Source organism: Protopterus annectens, chromosome 12.part0, assembly GCF_019279795.1.
Source record: "Protopterus annectens isolate FY-2018-M chromosome 12.part0, PAN1.0, whole genome shotgun sequence".
NCBI classification, from domain to species: domain Eukaryota; kingdom Metazoa; phylum Chordata; order Ceratodontiformes; family Protopteridae; genus Protopterus; species Protopterus annectens.
The window spans coordinates 558,813,123-558,832,613 of NC_056746.1; the positions used below are offsets into that span (position 1 = coordinate 558,813,123).

A 19,491-nucleotide genomic window follows, 5' to 3' on the forward strand; every position below is an offset into this window, starting at 1 on the left:
TGGGAGGCTCTAAATAAAAACCTGCAAAAGCATCACAGACCTCCAAAGCAGACACCCAAAAAACCTGCACCTCCCATCACAAACCAGACAACACATAAAACACAAAATCAGTGTGCCGCACAATCACAGCCCTTAAGGCAAAATAACATACCTAACACACTAGTAATAAGCAACTCTATAGTCAGGCACACTGACGTTCCACTCACTAGGCTGGACAAGGAGAAGGTTACTGTTAGCTGACTGTCGGGAGTCAGAATCAGCCACATAACACAAGCACTGAGGTCACTCCAGAACAAGTACAAATATGACTCTGTTATTGTTCATGTTGGTGTGAATGACATGAGACGTACCTACCTGGACTAAATGAAAAGAGACATGGAAGAGCTTTCTGATCATGTAGCCCAGGCGGGTATGACCCTGACCATGAGTAGCATCCCGCCCTCACCAAGAATGATACCGCAGTATAAAGAAAAAAATTATCAATTTCAACAATTGGCTAAGCTTCTGGTGTCATTCAAAGGGGATCCAGTGTCTGTCAGCCTGGGACGACATGCTCGACAAGCCTCGTTGCTTTGCAAGAGACGGCTTGCACCTGTCACCCCTAAGCTTTCGTATACTGGCCAAGGCTCTTGCTGCCCCCATAATGCCTTTTTTAGGTAAGGCTCAAAAGTCAAACCCACCTCCGTAAACAGCACAAATAAAAATGAGGGTTATGCTACTCAACGCCAGGAGTTTAAATCTCAAAATGCACGCACTCGAAGCACTCCTCAGTATGGACAACGTTGACATCTGTGGAGTAACTGAAACCTGGTTCAAGGCTCCACAGAGCACCCCAGCACTACCAGGCTGCAACTCATACCACACATTTTGGCCACAGAACATGGACCGAAACACAAAAGGAGGGGGTGTATCCATATTCATTAAGGATACCTACACCTCCAGGTTAATGGCGCAGCATGATAGCTTCGAGATCATCCATATGCAACATCAGGCAAATCTGCAATGCAAATTGTGGCCTGCTACAGATCACCCTCCATGACCCAGGACCACCAAAACATGAAGGTCCTACCAAACACTCTGATATTGGGCGATTTCAATTACCCTACCGTTAACTGGGAAAACTACTCAAGTACAAACTCCCAGGTCCAGCGCTTCCCGGAATTTATCAACTCAAATGCCCTGGATCAGCTGGTAAACTCCCCTACCAGAGGTGAAAACATATTGGACCTGGTCATCACCAACATGGGTGACAGGTGTTGCACACCGGAGGTCAACCCATCACTGGTTAGATCAGACCATAAACTAATCACTCTGGATGTCCACACCACATCACCACCTCCAACCAAGGAAACCACAGTGAAAAACTTTTCTATAGCAAACTTCACCTTTACTTAAGACAGAGTTGGTAAGTTTCACAGCCCCCACGCTAACGGATAACCGTGTCCAAAATGCAGGAACCTTTACAAATGCACTCTATGAGCACCTACAAGGATGCATGGATCGTGCCATCCCTAGCAAAACCAAGACTCACTCCCGTAATAGAAGGAAACCAGTCTGGTGGACCCCTGCCATAAACAGGCTATACAATAGGAGGAGGAAACTAGTTCAGAAAAAAAGCAAATCCCAAGAAGGAAAGACATCCCTGATCAGTATCAGTAAGAAACTAAGGTCCCTCATAAAATCCTCCAAGGCTAACTTCGAAAGAAAAATAGCCAAGGATTTAAAAGATAACCACAAAGTCTTCTTTAGGTATGTAAAGAATCTAAGTGGCAACTTGCAGACATGCTCTGAGCTTGTGCAAAACAGCACAAAATATATTGAACCCACTGATATTGCCAACATCTTGACAGATAGATTCAGTGCAAACTTCACCCCCCTCTCACCCCCAAAAGGGCCCACAACAGTACCGGAAATGTGTAGTGTCCCGGAAATCACAGATGCATAGGTGAAAACACCCCTTTCAAAAGCCAAAAGCACAGCGTCATTGGGGCCAGATGGTGTCCCAGGCTGCGTCTTGCACAAACTACAGAATGAAATAACCCTCCCACCTAAACACATTGTTCAACCTCAGCCTCTCCACAGGCTATGTGCCCATAGAATGGCGCACAGCAACGGTTATTCCACTCCACAAAGGAGGGGCCACAACTGACCCTGGTAACTATCGCCCCCGTAAGCCTGACTAGCCTGGTGTGCAAGGCTGTGGAGCGCATCATCATGGAACTCATTAACAAAGACATTGGGAACCTCCAAACACTTGACCTGACCCAGTTCGGCTTTGTTAAGGACAAATCATGCTTACTAAACCTGGTTGACTTCCTCAAGACAGTCACCAAGGCCAGAGATGAGGGGAAGGTAGTTCACACAGCCTACCTTGACCTCGCCAAGGCTTTTGACACCACTCCCCACTCGGGAATTATAGATAAACTCACCAGCCTGAACATAAACCCCTACATCACGAGATGGGTTGCCAACTGGCTTACAGACAGAACTCACATGGTAAGAATAGCGGGTCCAGGTCCGACTCTAAACCAGTCACAAGTGGTGTCCCACAAGGCTCAGTCCTGGGACCCCGACTGTTCAGCATATACTTCTCAGAAGTACAGACAAACACAGGAGGACTATGGCAAACCAAGTTTGCCGAGAAGTCCAAATACAGGCTTTGCTGTATTCTGGACTTTTGGAAAGTTCCTGTGTTGCCCATTTCCTTTCTTGGATAAAGGGAGGCTTTTTTGTTCACCAGTGGCAGTGGGGAGCTTAGAGCAGCCTATCTATCCCTGGAGGAGTGTTCCCAGCACAAGAATCTGGTAGTCTATTGGCTGTTTTGGGCCAATTTCTAGCTCTTTCAAGTCCCCCTGTATAAAACCCGCTTTGGCACGGTTTGTGCGCTTGTTACTACTCAGCCAAGCTCCTTGTGGTCCTGCAGAGTTGGTGCTAGCAGCAGAGAGGCTAAAAGAGCGACTGCTAACCTGATAAAAGTGTTTTTTTCCTGCTACTACCTGGGCGACTGTCCGATCTAGCTAAACTGCAAGTATTTCTGCTTCTTGAACTGTTTTAAACTGTTTAAAGTTGTTTTTGCACCTGCACTTTTAAAGTTTGCCCTGTTTGTTGCATTTACCTGTTGAGGCTACACACTCAAGTGTGCTAGCCTGTGTTACATATTTATTGCACTTTCCTGCTGTTTGTTGCAAAAAAGAAAAAAGAAAAAAAAAATTATCCTCGTTTCCCATCTTTCCTGACGTAGAGTAGTCCAAATACAGGCTTTGCTGTATTCTGGACTTTTGGAAAGTTCCTGTGTTGTCCATTTCCTTTCTTGGATAAAGGGAGGCTTCTTTGTTCACCAGTGGCAGTAGGGAGCTTGGAGCAGCCTATCTGTCCCTGGAGGAGTGTTCCCAGCACAAGAATCTGGTAGTCTATTGGCCGTTTTGGGCCAATTTCTAGCTCTTTCAAGTCCCCCTGTATAAAACCCGCTTTAACGCGGCTTTGCGCGATTTTGCACATAGCGCAGCATCGGGCAGCGCCGCCTAATTGGGTTTAAACCATTCTCGGCTCCACAAAGTCTGCTCTTCACTTTTTCCCTTAGAACTGATCTAGTTCTCATAATAAACACCCCATTCCCACTCTAAAGCCTGGCACTTGCTCACTAAAGCAATTATATAAGTCAGCACTAAAAAATTAAAAGCAGTACAACCTCACAAACTCCCCTTGAATACTTTTTTCCCCATTGGCCCTTTTTTTCAATTATAAAGGAATTCCCAATACTATTCTAGCATGTCCAAAGGTCAGTTGTCAATCTCCTCTCCGGTCCAGCTGGTGAATCTGGGAATCTTGACGCAATGTTACAACTGCCTCATGTACACAGACAACCCTCTCTCCTCCTCCCAACAAATTCCAACACGTGGGAGATGCAACCATGTAGCCAAACTGGAGGCTAAGCTATCTCAACTCAGTACTGGCGTAACCAGTCAGGAGGAGAAGGAAACCACACTCACTACAATTCCAGTCTCACATAGACCTACCACGACAGCAAACCAAACACAAACATACAAAAACATACTCGGAGGCTCTAAATAAAAATCTGCCTAAGCAGCAGAGACCTCCAAAGCAGACACCCAAGCAACCTCTACCCCAAAACAAAACAAATGCAACACATAGCTTACAAAGCCAGTGTGCCGAACAGTCACAGCCCTTAAGGCTAAACAACACACCTGATACACTTGTAATAGGTGACTCTATTGTCAGGCACACTGACGTCCCGCTCACCAGGCTGAACAAGGAGCAGGTCACAGTGAGCTGCCTGTCGGGCGCTAGGATACGCCACATAACACAAGCACTCAGGTCACTCCAAGGCAAGTACAAATATGACTCAGTCATTGTCCATGCTGATGTGAATGACCTGAGACGTACCTCCCTGGACTACATGAAAAGAGACATAGAGGAGCTCTCTGAGCATGTAGCCCAGGCCGGTATGACCCTGACCGGGAGTAGCATCTTACATTCACCAAGAATGATGCCACAATATGAAGACAAGATGATCAATTTCAACAATTGGCTTAAGTATTGGCGTCATTCAAAGGGGATCCAATGCCTGTCTGCCTGGGATGACATGTTCGACAAGCCACGATGCTTCGCTAGGGACGGCTTGCACCTGTCACCCCTGGGCTTTCGTATATTGGCAAAGGCTCTTGCCACCCCCATAGTGCCTTTTTTAGGCAAGGCTCAAAAGACAAACCCACCTCCATAGGTATCACAAGGGATAAGAAACTAAGAGTAATGCTACTCAACGCCAGAAGTCTAACCCTCAAGATGCACGCACTCGAAACTCTCCTTAGCATGGAGAACATCGATATCTGTGCAGTAGCAGAAACCTGATTCAAAGCTCCTGAGAGCACCCCAGCACTACCAGGTTATACCTCATACCATGTTTTTCGGCCCCAAAACTTGGACCGAACCACAAAAGGAGGGGAGAATATCAATATTTGTCAAAGATACCCACACCTCCAGGTTGGTGGCACAGCACGAAGCATCAGAGACTATCCATGTGCAACTAACAGTGGGTAAAACTGCCTTCCAGTTTATAGCCTGCTACAGACCATCCTCCCAAACCCAGGAACCCCACTCGGCCTTCCTGAGAACACTGGAAAATATGAAGGTCTCTCCAAACACCATTATACTGGGCGACTTCAACTACCCTAACATAGACTGGGAGCATTACTCTAGCTCCAACACCCTAGCCCGAAGGTTCCTAGAATTTATAAACTCAAATGCTATGGAACAACTTGTTGCCACTCCACAAGAGGGAAAACATACTGGACCTGATCATCACCAACATGGGGACTCTATGCTCCAGACCAGAAGTGTATCCCTCACTGGTAAGATCAGGCCATAAACTAATCTCACTAGATATTCACATCCCGACCCCAGCCCCTACCCAGAAAACCACAGTGAAAAACTTCTCTAAAGCAAATTTCACACTCCTCAAAACCGAGGTGGAATCCTTCACAGCCCCGGGCCTGTGGAAAATCTGCCCAGACCACAGAATCCTTTATAAATGCATTCTATGAACACCTTCAGGAATGCATGGATCATGCAATCCCAAATAAAACCAAGACCCAATCCTCCAAAGTTAGGCGACCTGTCTGGTGGACCCCAGCCATAAACAAACTATACAATAGAAGGAGGAAGCTACTACATGATAGAGCAAAATCTCAAAAAGGGAAGGCATCTCTGATCAGTATTAGCAAAAAACTATGGGCACTCATAAAATCGTCTAAGGCCAGCTTCGAGAGAAAAATTGCACAGGACACTAAGGATAATCACAAGGCTTTCTTTAGTTATGTTAGGAACCTGGGTGGGAATTCCCAGATATGCTCAGAATTAGTCCAAAATGACAAAAAATACACCAAGCCCACAGACACTGCCAACATCCTAGCTGACAGGTTCAGCGCAAACCCCCCCCCCTTCCCCACAAAAAGGGCAAATATCTATCCCAGCAGAGTGCTGCCCCCCTGACATCTCAGATGTTCAGGTAAGAGCCACCCTCTCCAAAGCAAAAAGACATAGCATCAATGGAACCAGACGGTGTCCCGGGCTGCGTCCTACATGAACTCCAAGAACTAAACCCAAACATAAAACTACTGTTCAATCTCAGCCTTACTACAGGATATGTACCCAAAAAGTGGTGTACAGCAACAGTGGACCTTCTCCACAAAGGCGGTGCCTCAACGGATCCTGGAAACTATCGCCCCATAAGCCTGACTAGCTTGGTCTGCAAAGCTATGGAAAGGATCATCATGGACCTCATAAATAAAGATATTGGGGACCTACAGACACTGGATCCTACCCAGTTCGGCTTTGTTAAGGGCAGATCCTGCCTCTTAAACCTGGTTGATTTCTTTGAAACAGTCACCAAGGCCATTGACGAGGGGAAGGTGGTCCACACAGCCCACCTGGACCTTGCAAAAGCCTTCGATACAATGCCCCACTCGGGCATTATAGATGAGCTCACCAGATTAAATATAAACCCCTATGTCACTAGATGGGTTGCAAACTGGCTCAAGGACAGAACCCACATGGTTAGAATTGCTGGAGCCATGTCAGACTCCAAACCAGTTACAAGTGGCGTTCCACAAGGCTCAGTCATGGGACCGCTCTTGTTCGGTATATATTTCTCGGAGGTACAGGCTAACACGGAAGGACTGTGGCTGACCAAGTTCGCAGATGACTGCAAACTGGGCACCATAATCGACTCTCCAGCCGACACAAGCATCCTACAAAAGGGCCTCATAGAAACAGACAACTGGTGCCAGAGCCATGGCCTCAAGCTAAACGCCAAAAAGTGTAGAGTCATCCCCTTTGGCAAAAACAAAGTGCCCACAAATTACCACATAGGTGGTAATCCATTAAGTACGGAAGAAGTAATTAGGGACCTGGGGACCCAAGTTGATAGCAATCTCTCATTTGACAACCACGTGGCCAAAGTGGTTAGAAAAACATTTTATATAACCCACTTAATCATGAAGGGATTCACATCTAGATCAGGGGAGGTCATCGTGCCTCTTTACTCATCCCTCATCAGACCCATAATTGAGTACAATGCCCCGTTTGGGATGTACCTTACCAGACACCTTGCAGCAACTGGAAAGACCCCAAAAGTACCTCACCAAGAGGATCAAAGGGCTCAAACAGATGCCATATGCTGCCCGGTTAAAGAAACTCCAGCTCTACTCAGTTGCATACTGCCTTCTCAGAGGCGATCAGTGCCTGACGTATAAAGCCATGTCCAACCCGGAATTAATGGACATGCTGCACCTCAGAAAATCCAAATCCCATCGAGCTAAGCGCTTGAGAGACTTAAACCTCAGCACTGAAATAAATAGGACATGCTGGAGGGACAGATTCATAACCCAGAGGCTCCCTTCACTCTGGAATAAAATCCCAGTCCAGGTTAGGCAGATTCCCTCACTGACTGTCTTCAAGAGGAATCTTGATGAGTGGATTCAGGAGATAGTAGGTTTACCCCGGGTATCACTTCTGTGTCACTGTTAGACAGAGGCACAGTATACTAACCTCGAAAAAGGGCATAGCAAAATTCATTTAAAATGGGTGCCGAAAGCCAAACACACTCTGGCTAGGCTTATAAATGCCCTAGGGCAGATAGCCTAGTATGAACCTATGAACTGGGAGCCATAATTGACTCTCCGGCTGACACGGACATTCTCCAGAAGGGCTTTACTGAGACGGACACCTGGTGTCAAAGTCATGGTCTCAAGCTAAATGCCAAAAAATGCATAGTCATCCCATTTGGGAAAAATAAGTGGCAGCCCCTTAATACAGAAGAGGTAATTAGAGATCTGGGGACCCAGGTAAATAGTAATCTCTCCTTTGACAATCATATTGCCAAAGTAGTTAGGAAATCCTTCTATTTAACCCATCTAATTACAAAAGGGTTCGCATTTAGAAATAAAGAGGTTATAGTGCCCCTCTACTCGTCACTCATCAGACCCATCATAGAGTACAATGCCCCATTTGGGATGTAACTCACAAGACACTTCCAACAGCTAGAAAGACCACAAAAGTACCTCACCAAGAGGATTACTGGTCTCAAACATATGTCCTATGCAGCCCAACTGGAAAAACTCCAGCTGTACTCATTCGCATATCGCTTACTCAGAGGTGATCTCTGCCTGACTTACAAAGCCATGTCCAACTCAGAATTGATGGACATGCTCCACCTAAAGAAATCCAAGTCACTGCGAGCCACTCGCTCTAGTGAGCTAAACATCACCACAACAATAAATAGAACATGCTGGAGGGATAGATTCCTGTCACAGAGACTCCCCATGCTTTGTAACAAAATTCCTAACTACATTAGGCAGAGCTCTTCACTAACACTCTTCAAGAGAAACCTTGACGAGTAGATGGGTAACAGAAAATACACCCCTGGGATCACTTCATTGGCTCTTCTTGACAGTGGCTCAGTTAATTAGTCAATGGGGCGGTGAAAGCTGACACTTTGGCTAGGCTTATAAATGCCCTCGGGCAGATAGCCTTGTACCTACCTATGAACTATGACCCACCATCTGTTCTCTTCACTTACAACTGCTTTCCAGAATGTTTTCCGCAAATGGACGTCCCCATCTCTGTGCAGAAACTTTTCTTTCTCCATTCAACTCAGCTTTAATACTCTTTTTCAGGCATCCCACTACTTGTAGAGATGGGAATCAATGTGCTAGCCCATCTCTACAAGGGAAGAATTCCTATTATAGGGCCCATTGCTTCTTGCCTGCTATTCTACTTATTTCCGTACATCCAACTTACCCTGCTCACCCAACATAATACTATTTATTTCCATCTTGTAGTTCTAAATAAAGCTTTTTCTCTATTCTGCTGCAATAAGATAAACTTGCGTTCAGCATTAAATACACTAAATAACAGCAAATGCTGCTTCCTAAAATAGAGCAACATACTTTATTACAGCAAAACAATAAAAAATAGCGAGCACTATCATTCTCAATCCAACAACCGATACACAATACTGGCTTGATTTGTGACAGTAACCAAAGACATAGGAAAACATTAGATCAGATATGAAAGAGGAAAAAAAAAAACGAAGACAAATGCCACTGAGGAAGATGGCCTGCAAACAGGATGAATTTCAAATAATTACCCCCCCCCCCAAAAAAAAAAAAAAAATACAGGTACATATGTACATATTAAGTTACTAAAATACGAAACTTGCATGTAAAAACAGATATACAGACGAAACTAAAATATAAAATGCTAACTTTATAGCATTTGTCTTTTTTAATACATTTTAAATAAATAGCATTATTTAAACCAAGAAATTTCTGCGTGTGGAAATAAATCTGCCAGTAATAGAACTGTAATCTAATAATGCTTCGGTGTCATCACCTCTTGCTACTCATATTTGCTAACTACCTTGTGTTTAGGCAGTCAAGTGGCTCAGATCATAGCTGAACAGTGTCCTCATACCACTCCACTCACACAGTTAATAAAAGAAAATAAAAGGGTAAAAATAAAAAATGTGCAAGAAGAAAATGCCATTATGGAAGACAACAGTCCTTCATACCATAAGCTTCAAAGTTTAGAATTAGAATTTTTTTCAGGCAGACATTATGGCTACTAGGAAACATTTTTTTCCTGGAGAGACACCTTGGAGGAAAGGGCTAAAAACAGTGAATAAGTAAGAGGAGATAAGGATTTTCAGATGGAAATTCAGCTGCAAGCTGCTCATATAACATGCACTGTGATCAAAGTGTCAAGGAAGGCTGAAAAGTGTTGTAACTCAGAGGTAACTGATGGGGTGGAAACACTTATCAGTGGACCACACACCACAGGCTTCTATATGACAGTACATGCGTATTAGATGGAATCCTTGTGTGTTGCCAAAAGGATAACAGAATCGTCATCTGAAACCCACCCAAAACTTACGGTAGATCAATATGTATGTATACCACACTAAGAAGCTTTCTAGGGACTTGCACAAGTGCATAAATACTGAGCATGTGCGAGCCTGACTGCCATTTTGTAGTGAGCTGGTGAGATGTAAGCATGTATGTCTGTGTAGTCTATCAGTTAATCAGTTAGTTTATTCACATTTTGTAATGCTGCTATCCATCCTGATGTGTTTCTTTGTAATAAAGCATGTAAACGAAGTATTCCACCTGTTCGTCTTCAATGGTAGAATAAGACGAGTGACACAGTGTCAGAACGGGATCCAGAAATCCAGACTCCGGACCGAGAAGGTGGAGGAATATAGAGGAATGGGTCATCCCCCTACTGCATGTTTAACTTGCAAAAACAGATCAGACGTATATTTCAGGTATCAAAGCTTACTTAAATGAATTCTTATTCGCAAAATACAAAACAAAGCACTCAGAATGCTCTAAACAAATTTTTAAGGAAAAGAAATGCCTGAAACTGTGACATATTGAAAAAAATATATATTTGAATAACTAGGGAAAATGAAATAAAGTCCAAATTGCATAAGATGAATAAAATAAACAACCAAACATTTTTTTGAAGCAACTTATAGCATGTACTTTTTTGCATTTCTTAAAGCTATTTAAGATATCCAAAGTATATAGTTTGCATGTTTGTGCAGTTCATACATAATTGCAAGGTCCATTTTTTTAAGTGTGTTTGGGCATACTTTGTTGGTATGCCAGACGGATTTCAAAAACCAGCTTCACTTGTCTTTGACAATAATATTGCTGAGAATTGGAGAGTGTTTAAGCAAGAGTATGATATTTTCATACAAGCTGTAATTTCTGATAAAGATGACTGTACAAAGGCATTCATTCTGCTTAATTTAGCTGGTTTAGAAGCCATTGAAAGACAGCATTCATTTGTGTATACACCTGCTGTGTTTGCAGGGGAGGGGGAACGCCATATACTGGTACCGGCTGAGTCAAGTAAGACCTTGAGTGCTTAAAACGTAAATTCACAGAAATGTGTAATGTCCAAATGATTATTACAATGGAATGGTACTTATTTTTTACACAAGAGATCAAAAGACTGGAGAAACTTCTGCAGCTTATATCACTGACTTGAGTAACAAGGCTAAGGCGTGCAGATTTGGTGATTTAGGGGCTGAGTTGATAAAAAAAAAAACAGACTTGTATGTGGTATCAATGATGCTGTGAGAAAGATTTTGCTTTGTTCAAGCCTTACAACATTTTCTTGGCATGGTTAACTATTTAGGTAAGTTCACTCCAAAACATGAGCCAACTTTCAGCACTGCTCAGAGAGCTCACATGCAAAGATGTATCCTGGTCATGGTTAGAGCAACATCAGAGAGCATTTGATGTCCTGAAACAGAAAACTGCCAGTCCACCAACTCAAAGATATTATGATGTTCACAAACCAGTTACTCCTTCTTGTGATACTTTGAAAATTGGTCTTGGTGCAGTCATTCTTCAAGAGGGTAGACCAGTAGCCTATGCATCCAGAACTCTGAACCAAAGTGAAATGCAGTATGCTCAGTTAAAGAACTTTTGGCAATTGTGTTTGTATGCTCGAAGTGTCATGATTATATTTATGGTAAACCTATCCAGACTGAAACAGATCACTAACCTCCAGTCACTGTTTTGAGAAGGGCTATTCATTCCGCTCCAGCCAGATTGCAATGCATGATGATGAAAATGCAAAAGTATAATTTCAATCGTGTCTACACAAAAGGCAAACTTCTTTATCTTTCTGATACAGTATCCAGATCGCCCAGAAATACCACTGAAAATCATGTAATGAGAAACTTGATTCTGAAGTCATGGAAGTGAGACATTTTTCTTCCACATGCCTTGATGAGCTTAAAAGTCATACACCCTCAGATCCAGTTCTTCAAAAGCGCAACTGCTTTATCAGTCAAGGATGGCCTTCAAAAGCAATCTTGTTTACCAGTGGAAGTGCAACCTTGTTTTCCATACAGAGATGAGATTTTGTTTGACAATGATTTTATGAAAGGTACAAAAATGATTGTTCCAAAATTCTTACAACATGAGTATATTACTATCTTGCATTGTGGCCACCCAGGAACTGATTCTATCAAAAGAAGGGCGAGAGGACTAGTATTTTGGCCTTTTCTGTCAAAGGCTATTAAGACAATACTTTCTTCTTGTTCTGTATGTAATAGTACTAAGCCACATCAACAGAAAGAAGCACTTCAGCTAAACCAGATTCCTGAACTACCTTGATCAACAGTAGCTACAGACATTTTCAAGTGGAATGGTCAACATTACTTTGTGTTAGTAGACTCTTATTCCAACTGCTTCGAGACTGACCTACTTCCTAATCTAGCATCCAGTACTGTCATTACTAAGATGAAGCGTCACTTTGCTGTCCATGGTAGCCTGCACAAAGTTATTTCTGGCAATGGCACACAGTTTACAAGTCAGCAGTTCTAAAGATTTGTTGATGAGTGGGTCTTTATTCATGTTACAAGTAGCCCAGTCAAATGGTTTGGCGGAACATGCAGTTCAAAGTGCAAAACAATTATTAGAGAAGTCAAAACAAGACAAAAGTGATGTTTTCTTGAATCTCAGAAATGTTACTCTTGATAAACTTCTTGGTTCACCTGCAGAGACTTCTGTCGAGACCAACCAGAACCACACTACCAGTAAGTAGTTCATTATTGGATCCATGTGTTAAGAACAACAGATCAATGAAAGCCAATCTGTTAAAGAAGCACTTATCCCAGAAGTCCTATTATGATAAGACCAGCAAACTGCTCAATCCATTATGAGAATGGGAGATAGTGAGGATGCAGACAGCCAAAGGTTTTGATCGGATTGGTGTTGTGAAAAGTGTATGTCCTGAGCGGAGATTGTACATCGTGGAATCGCAAGGAGCAGAATTTAAGTGGAATCGGAAACATTTAATCCCGGTGTTCAAGCCTGTACTGCAGTATCATACCTGCGAGAAAGACACTACATCTCAAAGTGAGTTATCCAGCGTTTCAGTAAATATCCCTGATCCCCAGAAGAATCCCAAAACTCCTGAAACAAGTTATTCACCAATGTCTGTCCCTGTTGCTAAACCCAGTTCTGACTGCTATATTACTAGATCAGGTCGCATTTCCAGACCATGTTCCAGATACACAGTGACTTGGACATGAATGTTGTGCTTATTTCTTATTGTCTGTACAATTGCAGGTTTCTTTTCAAATGTCATTATATTGTGGGCAATTCATTAAAGAGGGATGATGTAGATCGATATGTATACCTTTAAGAAGCTTTCTAAGGGCTTGCACAAGTGTATAAATACTGAGCACATGCGAGCATGACTGTCACTTTGTAGTAGGCTGTTGAGATGTAAGCATTTATGTCTGTGTAGTCTGTCAGTTAACCAGTTTGTTTATATTTTGTAATACTGCTATCTATCCTGTGGTTCTTTGTAATAAAGCATGTAAGAGAACTATCCCGCCTGTTCGTCTTCAATGGTAGAAAAAGACAAGCGACACCTACAGACTCCCGAGTGTTCATGACCTAGATGTGGAGATGAAGCATGCAGGGATCTAGGTCTGCTGAAGTCCTGAGGAATTCTGTGAAATGGGAAAAAGAAGACAAAAAAAAAGAAAACAAGGACTATAATGAAGCGTCTCTGCCAAAGTGGTACTATCAGTACCATCTGTGGAGAGCTCTGATGTACTTCCATCAGGTGTCTACAAATCAGAAAAAGTTGGAGGGAGGCAAAAATAAACTTCCTGTCCCATGAGAAAGGCAAGGATTCTAAGTCTCCAGGAAAACAGAAAGCAGAATCATGATCACTCTGAATTGGGTCCACTGGTGAAAAGGTCATGTCTGATCAATCCAGAGGAAAAGATGGTCATCCATGAAGGACTGAAACTCCATTCATCTGGGCTAGTCTTGCTCAAAGAATCTGCTAGCAGATTCATAGTAGAAAAGAAATAGTTTCCCTTCTATGATCATACTCAAAAGGCTATAGTGCTGCAAAGAAATGACAGACATTTTGCACTGCTGTGTTTGTCGACATAATGTGCTGCTCCACTGAACAAGGAAGGAAGAAGGCAGACCTGAAAAAAAAATCAATGCCTTCTAGGACAACTAAGACCTCAAAGAAACTGATGTGCAAACACAGTTCAACAGGAGTTTAGGATCACTAAGTGGGCACATTCTACATGCGAGTTCCAAAGGCAAGATCACAGCCAAGCAGCCAACTGACGGAGAGGGGCCTGAAACAGCATGCTATTTGGACAAACCAGCTAATTCTGCCACACCTGGTAAACCTGAACCAGGATACAGACAGTATATGGGCAAGAATGCAAACTTAGTGAGAGGTTAAATGCATTACAGAATCTTACTTAAAGATGCCAGCATCATTGCCAGAAGTGACCAAAGTTCAGCTAACAGCTCAGGCTCCCGCTGGAGATGGCATGATCAGGACAGGACTGATGAAGCTTAAACCTACTTATCGCTCTTTGGTAAGCAGGAGAAGTGTGTACTTGTGGACACTCTCTCCAAAGTACTGTCCCTGATGGAGACTGTGGACCATGCAGAGGTGCTTGTCTGTGGGTAGGCTAAACTGTTCACACCATGTGGATATGTAATGTACATCACAAAGACCCACTGCAAGCTAGCCACTTGGATGCGACTGAGTTTGCAAGAGGAGTCATGAATGGGAAAAAAAAAAAAAAAGAACGATGTTTCTCAGAAATGTGGTGCCACTCCTTGTAAGTTCACCTCCCAGGGATCAAATGGAGTACAGGGCTCTTGGCCAGGGGGAAAAAGTACAATTGTGTAAAATCTTACTATAATGTTAGATGTCCTTCCTTTTACTGTTGGCAGTATTCTTTAGATTTGGGAATCTCTACCTAGGGCAGACTGATGTCTAGCCCATATACCAAAGCCTTAGGCTGTTTTAAGCTACACTGTAAGTCACACATATGCTCCTCGTGTAGCAGAGTGCATAAAGGTGATGACTGGACATACCATCCTCAGAAATGAAAGCCCGAGTAGGAATGCCAGGTCAAGGAAAATAAAGAAGTAACCAGTACATCTAGAAGAGAAACGAATCTGGGGGAGGAGGGAGGGAGTGAATACTGCAACAGTGAAGGGAAGGGCATCTACTGTTACGGTAAGATTTTACACAACTGTACTATGTCCTTCCATATCACTGTTGCAGTATTCTTTACATTTGGGAAAGTGCCAAAGCTCATGAAGAAACTTGGGAGGAGGGAGGACCAGCACAGCTCTCTAGAAAGCCATGAAGGATGGCTCTAGCAAAACCAGCTCTGGAGATTCCATCTAACTTGTAGTGCTTGGTAAAAGTATGCAAAGAAGTCCAAGTAGCTGGCTCACGTACAGAGTTAATATCCAAATCTTTGAAAAAGGCACCAGAAGAAGCCACAGCTCTAGCAGAATGAGCCTTTCCAGAAGAAGGAAGGCTCTTAACATGAAAAGAACAACAAAAATAAATAGCCTTTGCAATCCAAAAATAAATAGTCTGCTTGGATTCAGCTAATCCGAAGGACCTGGGATTAAAGGAAACAAAAAACTGATCAGATTTCCTAATATACATTCTTATCCAAATAACATCTGAGTTATCTATGCATATCTAACATGTACAGCACTTTCTCACTACCAGACAGTGGAGAAGGGAAAAAGTAGGCAAATGAATAGTCTGATAAGGGACAAGTCATTCACAACCTTGTGCATAAAATAACATTTATTGCCACAATATGAAGACAAGATGATCAATTTCAACAATTGGCTTAAGTATTGGTGTCATTCAAAGGGGATCTAATGCCTGTCAGCCTGGGATGACATGCTCGACAAGCCACGATGCTTCGCTAGGGACGGCTTGCACCTGTCACCCCTGGGCTTTCGGATATTGGCAAAGGCTCTTGCTTCCCCCATAGTGCCTTTTTTAGGCAAGGCTCAAAAGACAAACCCACCTCCATAGGTATCACAAGGGATAAGAAACTAAGAGTAATGCTACTCAACGCCAGAATCTAAACCTCAAGATGCACGCACTCAAAACTCTCCTTAGCATGGAGAACATCGATATCTGTGCAGTAACAGAAACCTGGTTCAAGGCTCCCGAGAGCACCCCAGCACTACCAGGTTATACCTCATACCATGCTTTTCGGCCCCAAAACTTGGACCGAAACACAAAAGGAGGGGGAGTATCAATATTCGTCAAAGATACCCACACCTCCAGGTTGGTGGCACAGCACGAAGCATCAGAGACTATCCATGTGCAACTAACAGTGGGTAAAACTGCCTTCCAGTTTATAGCCTGCTACAGACCACCCTCCCAAACACAGGAACCCCAATTGGCCTTCCTGAGAATACTGGAAAATATGAAGGTCTCTCCAAACACCATTATATTGGGCGACTTCAACTACCCAAACAGACTGGGAGCATTACTCTAGCTCCAACACCCTAGCCCAAAGGTTCCTAGAATTTATAAACTCAAATGCTATGGAACAACTTGTTACCACTCCCACAAGAGGGGAAAACATACTGGACCTGATCATCACCAACATGGGGACACTATGCTCCAGACCAGAAGTGTATCCCTCACTGGTAAGATCAGACCATAAACTAATCTCACTGGATATTCACATCCCGGCCCCATCCCCTGCTCAGAAAACCACAGTGAAAAACTTCTCTAAAGCGAATTTCACACGCCTCAAAACCGAGGCGGAATCCTTCAAAGCCCCCGGGCCTGTGGAAAATACGGCCCAGACCGCAGAATCCTTTATAAACGCATTCTATGAACACCTTCAGGAATGCATGGATCATGCAATCCCAAATAAAACCAAGACCCAATCCTCCAAAGGCAGACGTCCTGTCTGGTGGACCCCAGCCATAAACAAACTATACAATAGAAGGAGGAAGCTACTACATGATAGAGCAAAATCCCAAAAAGGGAAGGCATCTCTGATCAGTATTAGCAAAAACTACGGGCACTCATAAAATTGTCTAAGGCCAGCTTCGAGAGAAAAATTGCACAGGACACTAAGGATAATCACAAGGCTTTCTTTAGTTATGTTAGGAACATGGGTGGGAATTCCAAGATATGCTCAGAATTAGTCCAAAATGGCAAAAAATACACCGAGCCCACAGACATTGCCAACATCCTAGCTGACAGGTTCAGTGCAAACTCCCCCCCACCCCCAGCAAAAGGGGAAATATCTACCCCAACAGAGTGCTGCCCCCCTGACATCTCAGATGCTCAGGTAACAGCCGCCCTCTCCAAAGCAAAAAACACAGCATCAATGGGACCAGATGGTGTCCCAGGCTGCGTCCTACATGAACTCCAAGAAGAGCTAAACCCAAACATAAAACTACTGTTCAATCTTAGCCTTACTACAGGATATGTACCCAAAGAGTGGCGTACAGCAACAGTGGTCCCTCTCCACAAAGGTGGTGCCTCAACGGATCCTGGAAACTATCGCCGCATAAGCCTGACTAGCTTGGTCTGCAAAGCTATGGAAAGGATCATCATGGACCTCATAAATAAAGATATTGGGGACCTACAGACACTGGATCCTACCCAGTTTGGCTTCGTTAAGGGCAGATCCTGCCTCTTAAACCTGGTTGATTTCTTTGAAACAGTCACCAAGGCCATTGACGAGGGGAATGTGGTCCACACAGCTTACCTGGACCTCGCAAAAGCCTTCGATACAATACCCCACTCGGGCATTATAGATAAGCTCACCAGCTTAAATATAAACCCCTATGTCACTAGATGGGTTGCAAACTGGCTCAAGGACAGAACCCACATGGTTAGAATTGCTGGAGCCATGTCAGACTCCAAACCAGTTACAAGTGGCGTCCCACAAGGCTCAGTCCTGGGACCTCTCTTGTTCGGTATATATTTCTCGGCGATACAGGCCAACACGGAAGGACTGTGGCTGACCAAGTTCGCAGATGACTGCAAACTGGGCGCCATAATCAACTCTCCAGCCGACACATGCATCCTCCAAAAGGGCCTCATAGAAACAGACAACTGGTGCCAGAGCCATGGCCTCAAGCTAAACGCCAAAAAGTGTATAGTCATCTCCTTTGGCAAAAACAAAGTGCCCACAAATTACCACATAGGTGGTAATCCATTAAGTACAGAAGAAGTCATTAGGGACCTGGGGACCCAAGTTGATAGCAATCTCTCATTTGACAACCACGTGGCCAAAGTGGTTAGAAAAACATTTTATATAGCCCACCTAATCATGAAGGGATTCACATCTAGATCAGGGGAGGTCATCGTGCCTCTTTACTCATCCCTCATCAGGCCCATAATTGAGTACAATGCCCCTTTGGGATGTACCTTACCAGACACCTGCAGCAACTGGAAAGACCCCAAATGTACCTCACCAAGAGGATCAAAGGGCTCAAACAGATGCCATATGCTGCCCGGTTAAAGAAACTCCAGCTCTACTCAGTGGCATACTGCCTGCTCAGAGGCGATCTGTGCCTGACGTATAAAGCCATGTCCAACCCGGAATTAATGGACATGCTGCACCTCAGAAAATCCAAATCCCATCGAGCTATGCGCTCGAGAGACTTGAACCTCAGCACTGAAATAAATAGGACATGCTGGAGAGACAGATTCATAACCCAGAGGCTCCCTTCACTCTGGAATAAAATCCCAGTCCAGGTTAGGCAGAGTCCCACATTGACTCTCTTCAAGAGGAATCTTGATGAGTGGATGGGAGATCGTAGGTTTACCCCGGCTATCACTTCTGTGTCACTGTTAGACAGAGGCACAGTATACTAACCTCAAAAAAGGCATAGCAAAATTAATTTAAAATGGGTGGCGAAAGCCAAACACACACTGGCTAGGCTTATAAATGCCCTAGGGCAGATAGCCTAGTATGAACCTATGAACCTATAAGAATTAGTATGCAAGGACATCCTGTCCTTATGAAACACTGAAAAAGGAGGACAAGCCATAAGGGCTTGAAGCTCAAACACCCATCTGGCAGAAGTAAGAGCTAACAAAAGAACAGTCTTCTTTGAGCAATGTTGCAGGGAAGCTGAAAAGTACAGTTGTGTACACTTACCATAAATGTAGATGTTGGAGTGTATTCACTGTTGCAGTCATTACATTAGGGTTATCCTGCTGGCAGGGTGCCCTCAGTCGGCCTGAATTCCAAAGTCTTGGGTCCTGCGTCGGTTGCTGTCGCCTCTTCCCTGACGTCAGGTCGTCAGGGGTAAAAAAGATGCAGTCGACACCATTTTATTCAGTTTTTCTTGCCCCAGATGTCAGGTGCCCCCAAAAGGGTAGGCTAAATTTATGTAAATAAAACAAACATGCACCAAAAATAAGCTTTACCTTCATCTATAAGCAAATAATCCACCTAGGTTGTATAGATAAGAGAAGTAAAGATAAGTTCCAGCAAAAATAAGGGGGATGGCGGATGGGTAACCTGGACTGCAACAGTGAATACACTCGAACATCTACATTTATGGTAAGTGTACACAACTGTACTATGTTCTTCGTGTTTCA

The 19,491-nt window shown here is 43.7% G+C and overlaps 1 protein-coding gene across 1 annotated transcript in view; it reads right to left on the minus strand.

Moving 5' to 3' along the window:
- Positions 1-19,491, minus strand: part of LOC122816707 (transformation/transcription domain associated protein) — a gene marked incomplete in the record, with an annotated part of 2,794,447 nt that overhangs the window by 976,174 nt on the left and 1,798,782 nt on the right.